Genomic DNA, 10,131 nt, shown 5'->3' on the forward strand with positions numbered 1-10,131 from the left:
CTCACTGCTCCACACCTGCCCCCCCTCTCTGCACAATCTTACACTGGTTCCCTTCCCCTCTTTAAGCTCCTCACCCTCACGTACAAGGCCCTATCCAGCTCCACTGCTCCCTACATCTCCAACCTCATCTCCATACATACTCCCTCTGATCCTATCCGGTCGACCAATGACCGTGTCCTTCCCAGTCCTCTGGTAACCACATCTCACTCCCGAATCCAAGATTTCTCCCGTACTGCCCCCCACTCCCTCGTTCTATCAGACTATCCCCCAGCCTGTATAGCTTCAAACGGTTATTGCAAAACCACCTGTTTATAACAGCCTAGCAGTCCTCCAACCATCTCACCATGTAGTATACCTCACCCTCTTTCATCCTCCACCTCTACCACTCCTGCTTCTTGTCCTTAGATCCCCTTACATTGGCTCATCCCCATGTGTCATCTGTTTGTCTGCCCTTTTCCCTATAGATTGTAAGCTCTGGTGAGCAAGACCCTTCTCCCTCCTGTTATCATTACCTGTAACTTTTGCTCACCAGCTACACTGGGCACCTCCTCCTCGGGCTCTCTGCCCATCTACCCCACTTCTCCATTGTCTCTGCAACTCTTTCAGGGGCTCTAAACCTGTTGGCTCCTCCCACGGTGATGGGCACAAGTTTCAGCCTGCGCTGAATATACCCCTTGTACCCCAGTAGCTGTGTTGAGTTGTAGTGTTATTTGCTTACTGTATTGTACATGTTATACCATGTACTGCATTGTACGGCGCTGCAGACCTCATGTGGCGCCCTATAAATAAACGTTAATAATAATAATAATAACCATAGAATATCTATAATATATCACAGTATAAGACTCAGAAGAGACCCCTACTCTGCTGGACTGATTGTCGCTCACTCATGAGTGGGGCCATACCCGGCCTTTGTATACCCCGTTGTGCAGCGTGCAAGCACTAACCATCATCCTGCACCAGTGTGTGGTCTCTGGTGACATCTCAGTATGACCCTCTACATCCTACCTAGTACTGCAGAGATCTATCATCTCCTGGCACTGATGTCCTGTGAGCAGATCTGAGACAAGGGGTAAAAGGAAAAGATGTACCCAGCTCTACAACACTAGCTTATGTGCCATGTGTGTGCCATGTGTCTGCACTGTGTGTGCACTGTGTGTGCCATGTGTGTGCCATGTGTGTGCCCTGTGTGTGCCATGTGTCTGCACTGTGTGTGCCATGTGTGTGCCATGTGTCTGCACTGTGTGTGCCCTGTGTGTGCCATGTGTGTGCCCTGTGTGTGCCATGTGTGTGCACTGTGTGTGCACTGTGTGTGCCATGTGTCTGCACTGTGTGTGCACTGTGTGTGCCATGTGTGTGCCCTGTGTGTGCCCTGTGTCTGCACTGTGTGTGCCATGTGTGTGCACTGTGTGTGCCCTGTGTGTGCCATGTGTGTGCCCTGTGTGTGCCATGTGTGTGCCATGTGTGTGCCATGTGTGTGCCCTGTGTGTGCCATGTGTGTGCACTGTGTGTGCCATGTGTGTGCCCTGTGTGTGCCCTGTGTCTGCACTGTGTGTGCACTGTGTGTGCCCTGTGTGTGCCATGTGTGTGCCATGTGTGTGCCCTGTGTCTGCACTGTGTGTGCCATGTGTGTGCACTGTGTGTGCACTGTGTGTGCCATGTGTGTGCCCTGTGTGTGCCCTGTGTCTGCACTGTGTGTGCCATGTGTGTGCCCTGTGTGTGCCATGTGTGTGCCCTGTGTGTGCCATGTGTGTGCCCTGTGTGTGCCATGTGTGTGCACTGTGTGTGCCCTGTGTGTGCCATGTGTGTGCACTGTGTGTGCCCTGTGTGTGCCATGTGTGTGCCATGTGTGTGCCCTGTGTCTGCACTGTGTGTGCCATGTGTGTGCACTGTGTGTGCCATGTGTGTGCCATGTGTGTGCCATGTGTGTGCCCTGTGTGTGCCATGTGTGTGCACTGTGTGTGCCATGTGTGTGCACTGTGTGTGCCATGTGTGTGCCATGTGTCTGCACTGTGTGTGCACTGTGTGTGCCATGTGTGTGCCCTGTGTGTGCCCTGTGTCTGCACTGTGTGTGCCATGTGTGTGCACTGTGTGTGCCCTGTGTCTGCACTGTGTGTGCCCTGTGTGTGCCATGTGTGTGCACTGTGTGTGCCCTGTGTGTGCCCTGTGTGTGCCATGTGTGTGCCATGTGTGTGCCCTGTGTGTGCCATGTGTGTGCCCCTACACACCACAGTGGTATAGAGATAGCATAGAGTCTTATTAATAAATGTGAAAGTCACATTTAATGTATAAAAATATAATTAAATACAAACAGAAATACAATGCAAACATCTGTTCTCGTGATAAAATTGAAATCTACTTTCCTGCCACTATCCAAATGAAATATTAATTCATGCGACTAGACGGCCGCAGCAGCCACAGTAATGAATTAACTACTATCAGTGGGAGGAGTCAATACGCAATCAGCCAATCAGAAACTGCTAGCTAGTGCCTATCATAATTATTTTTGCATCTCGTAGCACTAACCCTCCAGCACCAGCAAGAGATTCACCTTCATCATCATTTATTTATATAGCACCACCAAATCCACAGCGCTGTACAGAGAATATTTGTGATTCACATCAGTTCTTATCACATTGAAGCTTACAATCTAAATTCCCTAACACACACTTGGTAATTTTGTCAGCAGCCAATTAACCTACCAGTATGTTTTGGGAGTGTGGGAGGAAACCGGAGCACCCGGAGGAAACCCACGCAAACACAGGGAGAACATACAAACTCCAGATAAGGCCATGGTCGGAATTGAACTCGTGACCACAACGCTGTTCATGTACTACTGAATTTGTATGCAATCCCAAGTGTAAGATGCTGCATAGAATGGAAATGCGTATTTTACGTAAAAGAAACAGACATAAGTCAAACGCTACACGGGCCCCTGTGGCCCAGGAAGGAACTGTGTGAGGACCCTGGAAACATGACCCTGTCTATATGAATCTGCAAAGACTTCCCTCGGTTTTCAGCATTGCAAAGTTTTTAACATCTGTAATACACGTCCTGAGTGTGCCGAGGATCTGAAATATTTGCATACCCATCCCTGTAAAAATACAGTGAGATAATTAAACATAAAACCTCCCAAGAGTTTGTATTACTTGGCATCATCCACATAATGATTGTTATGTTGCACTGATGACCTCCAGAGGGGGCGCTATTTCAAATCATATAGAGTAAAACAGGAATTGTGGCCGGCCGAGGGCACTCTAGGCCAATACAGAATAAAGTAGGTCTGTATCACACATCTCACAGGTTTAGTTCCTTTCTGATCCTTATGTACATTGGTTTCCCTTGGTTACTGCTATCTATTGTACAGCCTGGCGTTCCTCTATCCTCGGACGCCATCTTGCCAAGTATTCTGCACATGCGCAACCCCGGGAACTTTTAAAACCTCTTGTACACGGTGATTGGATGATCACCAGCCAGTTCCCTTTATAAGGGTGCTCCTCCTTTCTATGGGTGTCAGATCATCAGGTCTCCCTACCTGATAAGAAGCATCACCTCTGACTCCTGTTCATGCTTATACTTACCTTTATTCCTGACTTCGTGGGTTAGGCCGTTCATTCATCTGCTGCAGCTCCACTCTCTGCATTTCATCACTTCACAGCTACTCCTTATCATCCTGTTCAGCCTAACCCGCTGCTAAGACCTGTGACTATACTGCATCGCTCAGCGTCTGTCCTGTTCCTGAATTACTACCCTAGTGTATACCTCAGTCCTCCGGAGTCCTGCAGCTCATCGCTTCACAGTACTTCCTGCTCAGCCTAACCCGCTGCTAAGACCTGTGACTATACTGCATCGCTCAGCGTCTGTCCTGTTCCTGAATTACTACCCTAGTGTATACCTCAGTCCCTCGGAGTCCTGCAGCTCATCGCTTCACAGTACTTCCTGCTCTGCCTATTCCACTGTAGAGACTTTTGGCTATACTGCTGAACATCCCACAGCATCCGTCCAGTTCCTGAATTTCCATCTACCTGAGGCTGCATTCCTGCGGGAATCCCTGGTAATCTCCTCCGTTACACTCCGCACCTCTCTGGGGGTAAACTGTCACCCGAGCAGAGATCAAGACCATTCCCACTATCTGTCATTCCTGATTAACCACAATCTGACGCATTTACAGATAGACATAAGTCTGTTTTCAGTTTGTAAAAATGCAACTACATTTAGCGCATGTTCACCAACTATTGAATTGTGCCCTCTGGAGGGGATGTCAAGGGACACGAGCAGTGGGTCGTGGCCCAGCAGATTGTGTCACGATTGCACCATTTTGGTGTCCGGGTGGGGTCAAAACGATGTAAATGGCCACAAATCATGACATTGATGTCCCTGTGCAGCCTTTTCCTACGTGAAAGGACGAGTACTGAGGTATAAGCTGAAGGTAGAATAGTGATGGACAAAGCCAAAGTAAAGGGATTGGAGAAGATGGAATCGTGATGTACAGTCCAACAAAACAAGTCTTCAAAGCACAAGCAGAGAAAGAGAAATCCATAACCAAACGTTATATATTTATATAAAGCCTACAAACAGGTGAGATCAATGCTCTGATTGATTTGACCTTTTCACTGAAGGGCTGATTGCAGAGGAAGGGAAACGTCTGCTTCTTATACATGGGGCCCAGAAATGTCTTGTTATACTTTGATAGACAGCTTGATGCTTCCCAAGATTTCATTCAGGAAATCTCCAGCCCAATCCTAGCGCCAATGGCTGTCACTCTTCCTTCACTCCAGTATCTGCAGTTGAAGTCCACGCCCTTTTCTCCTCCTCACCCCCCTCCACCTGCCCATAGGACCCCATCACATCCCACCTTCTCCACTTTCTCTCTTTTGAGCCTGCTCCCACCTTGCCCACCTCATCAACCTGTCCCTCTCCTCTAGAATCTTCCCATCCTCCTTTAAACATGCTCTCGTCTCCCCATACTCAAAAAAACGTCGCTTGAACCTGCCTCTCTCTCTAATTACCACCCTATTTCCCTCCTTCCTTTTGCCTCCAAACTTCGCAAAGAGTTATCTACAACCGTTTCCGCCCCTTCCTCTCTTCTTACTCCTTGACCCACTCCAATCTGGTTTTCAACTCCACCGAACCCTCACTAAGGTCACTAATGACCTTCTCTTTGCTAAATCTAAAAGACGCTTCTCCGTTCTTATCCTTCTCGACCTCTCTGCTGCTTTTGATACCGTTGACCACTCCACACCCCCCTTCTTTCCTTACCTGTCGGAGTTCCCCAAGGTTTCCTTCTTGGCCCCTTGCTCTTCTCCCTCTACACCTCCTCCCTAGGTGTCCTCATCCACTCATTTGGCCTCTAGTACCATCTCTATGCTGATGATACCCAAATCTATCTTTCATCCCCTGACCTCTCCCTTTCCCTAATGTCTCGTGTCTCCTGTTGTCTCTCGCCCATCTCATTTTGGATGATCCAGCGCTTTCTTCAATATTTCCAAGACTGCACTTATTGTCTTCCCCCTACCAGGGCTCTCCCCCGGCCCCCCTCTCTATTTCTGTTCATAATACTCCCTTCCTTTCTGTCCTTCAAGTCCGATGCCTTGGGGTCATCCTCAACTCCTCCCTTTCCCTCAAACCTCACATTCTGTCCCTCACAAAATCCTGCTACTTCCACCTCCGAAATATACGGCCCTTTCTCACCACGAAAGACACCAAAACTCTTATTCACTCTCTTGTAATCTCTCACCTTGACCACTGTAACCTCCTCCTCTCTGGCCTACCTGACTCTCACCTTGCCTCTCTTAAGTCTATCCTCAATGCTGCTGCCCATCTCACTTTTCTCTCCCACCGCTCTTTCTCTGCTGTCCCCCTCCTCCAGTCCCTACATTGGCTCCCCATGGCCTACAGAATTACATTTAAACTCCTCACTCTTACCTTCAAGGCTCTCAATCAATCCTTCCCTACATCTCCAACCTCATCTCTACCTACACTTCTTGCTGGGTTAGGGGTTAGGGGTTAGGGTTAGGGTTAGGCTCTGCCAATGACCGCCTCCTCACTACTTCACTGATCACCTCTTCCCACTCCCGCCTCCAGGACTTTGCCCGGGCTGCTCCCTATTTGTGTCTCCCCCTTCCTTTAGGATGTAAGCTCTCAGGAGCAGGGCCCTCTTTCCTTGTGTTCTCCTTCGAATATTCCATCACCCTCTGTACCTCTTGGTAACCCGGGGAGAGAGGAAGGCTAATAGCACCCCTGTCTAGCATGTGCCATACACAGATTCCCGTACGCCTCTATATTGATATCGTTATCATAGAACTAAATGCATAACATAAACTATCTCCTTATTTGCCCTACAATGTTGACTACGGCAGTAGCGAAGCGGAATTGTTTGTATATTTAAGTTATGAGCCGGCTGTACAGCAATAATTAGTACATAACGTTCGGTTTTCCAGCCAGAATACCAGCTGACCTTTGTGTTCTCTCATCACAGAGACGTAGACTTCAGAATGATGTGCTTTCCACACGCCATCTATACGTCTTCTGCCCGTCAAACAACTTCCTGAGAGGAAGTCTGACTTCACAAGACTTCTGCTTTAGTTGCAACGCTCATATTGTATTAGATATTACATTGTATGTGGTTTATGTTCTCTATTTTCTCTCCCAAGCGCTTTCCTTATCTGCGATATCTTACCTCGACCAGTGGACGTCACAAAGGGCGCAGGATGTCAAGAGGCTCCTCCTTCTGCAGGTGCAAGATTGATTAACATCAAGGTGACATACATAGCAAAATGAATATGTATAATAATATAAATTAACCTATATTGCAATCTACACATCTTGCAGGCCCTGAAAATGTTATAGTATATTAATTGCTTCATTAGTATTAAAATATATATAACAAAACCATTATTTCATTTATAAAAAGCAATTTCTCTGATACGAGCAGTTGCAAAAGACAAGACATCATTACATTATTAGGGTTGGCACCCTAACCTGGTAGTACGGCCCCAGCAGAATGTACAGCAGACATATCATGTAGTCTCCACTGGGTTTCATATGCTGATCTTCAGATACAATTATCCCAATGTGACTGTACAAATAGTATTTGATAGCAGTAGAGCAAATAGTGACAGGTCTGGAATCCATTATGCAAATTCTTGAGACTTATTGGGGGTTTTCAATAAGTTTCTTCTGCTATTTGGAGAATCATGCTTAAATCTTATACAAATTAGGTAAATAAAAACTCAATGCAACATATTAACTCTTCTGCTATGAAAATGAACGAGTTTAAACATCAATAATATTACTATAATTGTAGTTTATTTATAAGGCACAATAAAAATTGACAGCAGCTTACAGTGGGGAGTAAAGCATATAACAAAGAAGACCAACAGGCTGAAGTAATGGCCATACAGGAAGCATAATACTGTGTATAAGACATAACAGGCACGAGACGAGGAGGACTGAAGTGGGTGAGGTCACACAGGAGGTGTCTCGTGGGTGAAGGAGGGTCTGACACTGCTGAGGGTGAAAGGATCAGGCTTGGTAGAGGGACTAGATGGGGGGGGGGGGGGCACCCAGGCATCACATGAGGAACAGAGGAGATGTTGGCCATGGCGATCGAAAGGTGGGAGACTAGATGGAGGGAAGATGATGAGCTCTGTTTTATATTATATATTGTTTATATGTGCTAGGTGCCAACAAAAGCACACGTCACTCTGCATGACCTGGGATTTATGGCACCCCCAGGTTGCCACTCCGGGGACGCATGAGTCTCGGGCTCTCAGTGTCGCTTCCCGGCCAGAGGACCAAATTGGCAGCACAGTGGCTCAGTGGTTAGCACTTCTACCTCACAGCACTGGGGTCAGGAGTTCAATTCCGACCATGGCCCTATCTGTGTGGAGTTTGTATGTTCACCCCGTTTGCTGGGTTTCCTCCGGGTGCTCCAGTTTACTTCCACGCTCCAAAAACATACTGGTAGATTAATTGGCCGCTATCAAAATTTAGTCCTAGTCTCTCTCTCGGTCTGTGTATGTTGGGGAATTTAGACTGTAAGCTCCAATGGGGCAGGGACTGATGTGAATGAATTCTCTGTCCAGCGCTGCGGAATCAGTGGCGCTATATAAATAATTGATGATGAAGTACAGCTCTGCCACAACTACACTTGATTTTAGGCAAAATGCAAAGAAGTGAGGCGATTATAGATTTGCTGCTTAACTAATTCGGAGGTGAATGGGATTTCAGAAATTGGACGATACGGTAGAGAAAAGAACATGTTTAAAGGATGAGGGGAAGATGTCTGTGGAGAGGGGCAAGGTGATAGGTGGACTAGCTGCAGGCATCGGGAGAGAGGAAACGGTGGAGGTGAGAGGGGATGGGTATATGGCAGCCGGAGAGAAGACAGAAAAGCATGGACCTCATCCCCAGAGACAGGGGAATGAACACATATAGGCTGGCTAGAGGTGAGGGTAGAGTGGATGGGGCTTAGCAGGAGGTGATATCTTGTCAGATGGTGTCAATTTTGGAAGTGAAATGGAGGCAAAGAAGTGGAATGAAGAGGTGGTAAAAATGTCACCAGAAAAGTCTGGACCCCAGAACTATTTTCATTGGTTCTCTTTTTAATTTAATGTTAAATTGTTCCTTTTGACATGTAGATTCAGCCTAATCTGATGTATTTACCAGACTGTCTGGCTCCCTAATATCACCCATCTAATCCTTGTGCAGTTACAGCTGTATTTAATGTGGACAGTTCAATCTGCCTCTGATAAACCAGAAAGCACCAATGTCACCATTTGTCCCATCTCCACTGTGCTAACCCCTAAGTATACTTAGAGACACCGACACACAAGTGGACCGCAGATCTTCCCAGCATTTCATATAGTTCAAACCTGCCACCACCCACATCCCCACCTCTGCCTGTCCTCTGATCCTCAACTCCCTGTCGGCCCTGTGTGACCGATAGCTGGAGGATTAGGTCTACTTAGGGTGAGCAGGTCCATGCTATGGACTAAATTAGTATGAACACCTCAGATGCGGAACTACACCCCAGTACATCATTGGATGCTACCTAATGGGGGAGGGGATATGGTTAAGGGCAAAGTTTCCAATTTAACGAATAAGCAACATTTGTCAGTGATAATGATTTTTTGTATTTATCTATAATTTGTGCTACAAGCTTAAATAAATGCTATTTGTGTTGGCCACACAGGCAAAGCAACCAAATATTACGAGATCTGGATAATCCGTCCGAAGGCCGATCAGTCTGCATTGATGAGCAACGTGCTGAACAGATGTGAGGGACCCTCCAAACCTTGTGCTCTCTGCATGAGTATAGGGGTGCACCCCGTGGCGATTACTTATCACCATGAATAGCCCAACTATATACATTTGGTGGGAAGTTCTATTTTTGTTACCAATCCATTTGCATCTTCCCTCTAGGTATAAGCAGAACATCTGACATACCGCAGCTAAAGCGGTTCAGAGCCAGGTTTGCAACTTGATTTCCAGCATATACATCAGAGAGGAGTGCTATGGACCCAGTACTTCCATGAACAGACATAATAGTAATATTGTGTTATGTAACAGCAGCACCCTGCAGGTGCCATCACACTGGCTGTCGTGTGAACAGCAGCAACCTCCATAACTTGACGCTCCCTTTATTCTCAGAAAAAGGACAAAGTGTCATCCTCAAAATTCCCTAATAGTCTTGGAGTCCATGTAAAATAATGGCTACAGAACGTTACCAACATCTGAATATAAAGCCCAGGGATCCTCTGCTGATTAGGAGGTACCAGCCAGATGTAGGGGCAGAGTATCCATGAAAAACAATATTTATACATGCAAAAGAGGATATAGCTTGAGAAACGCATGCAATACCCAGAATGACAGATGTGGCATGGTGTATATAAAAGCAGGGACATATCTTAAACACTTGTCTCTGATTAAGTAATTTCATCTTATAAATGAGAAGTTATACAGCCGGTTGGGGTCCAACACTTTATGGCTCCATTATGGAGCAGGATCATTTCATCAGCCCCAGTAACTCCATAATGTTATGCTGGAAAGAAGCACGATCATCCACTGTACTCAGTAAACACTCAAACACTTCAAAATGCATTGAATGAAAATACATTATTTATTCTC

The sequence above is a fragment of the Mixophyes fleayi genome, chromosome 12, assembly GCF_038048845.1.
Source record: "Mixophyes fleayi isolate aMixFle1 chromosome 12, aMixFle1.hap1, whole genome shotgun sequence".
Lineage (NCBI taxonomy): Eukaryota > Metazoa > Chordata > Amphibia > Anura > Limnodynastidae > Mixophyes > Mixophyes fleayi.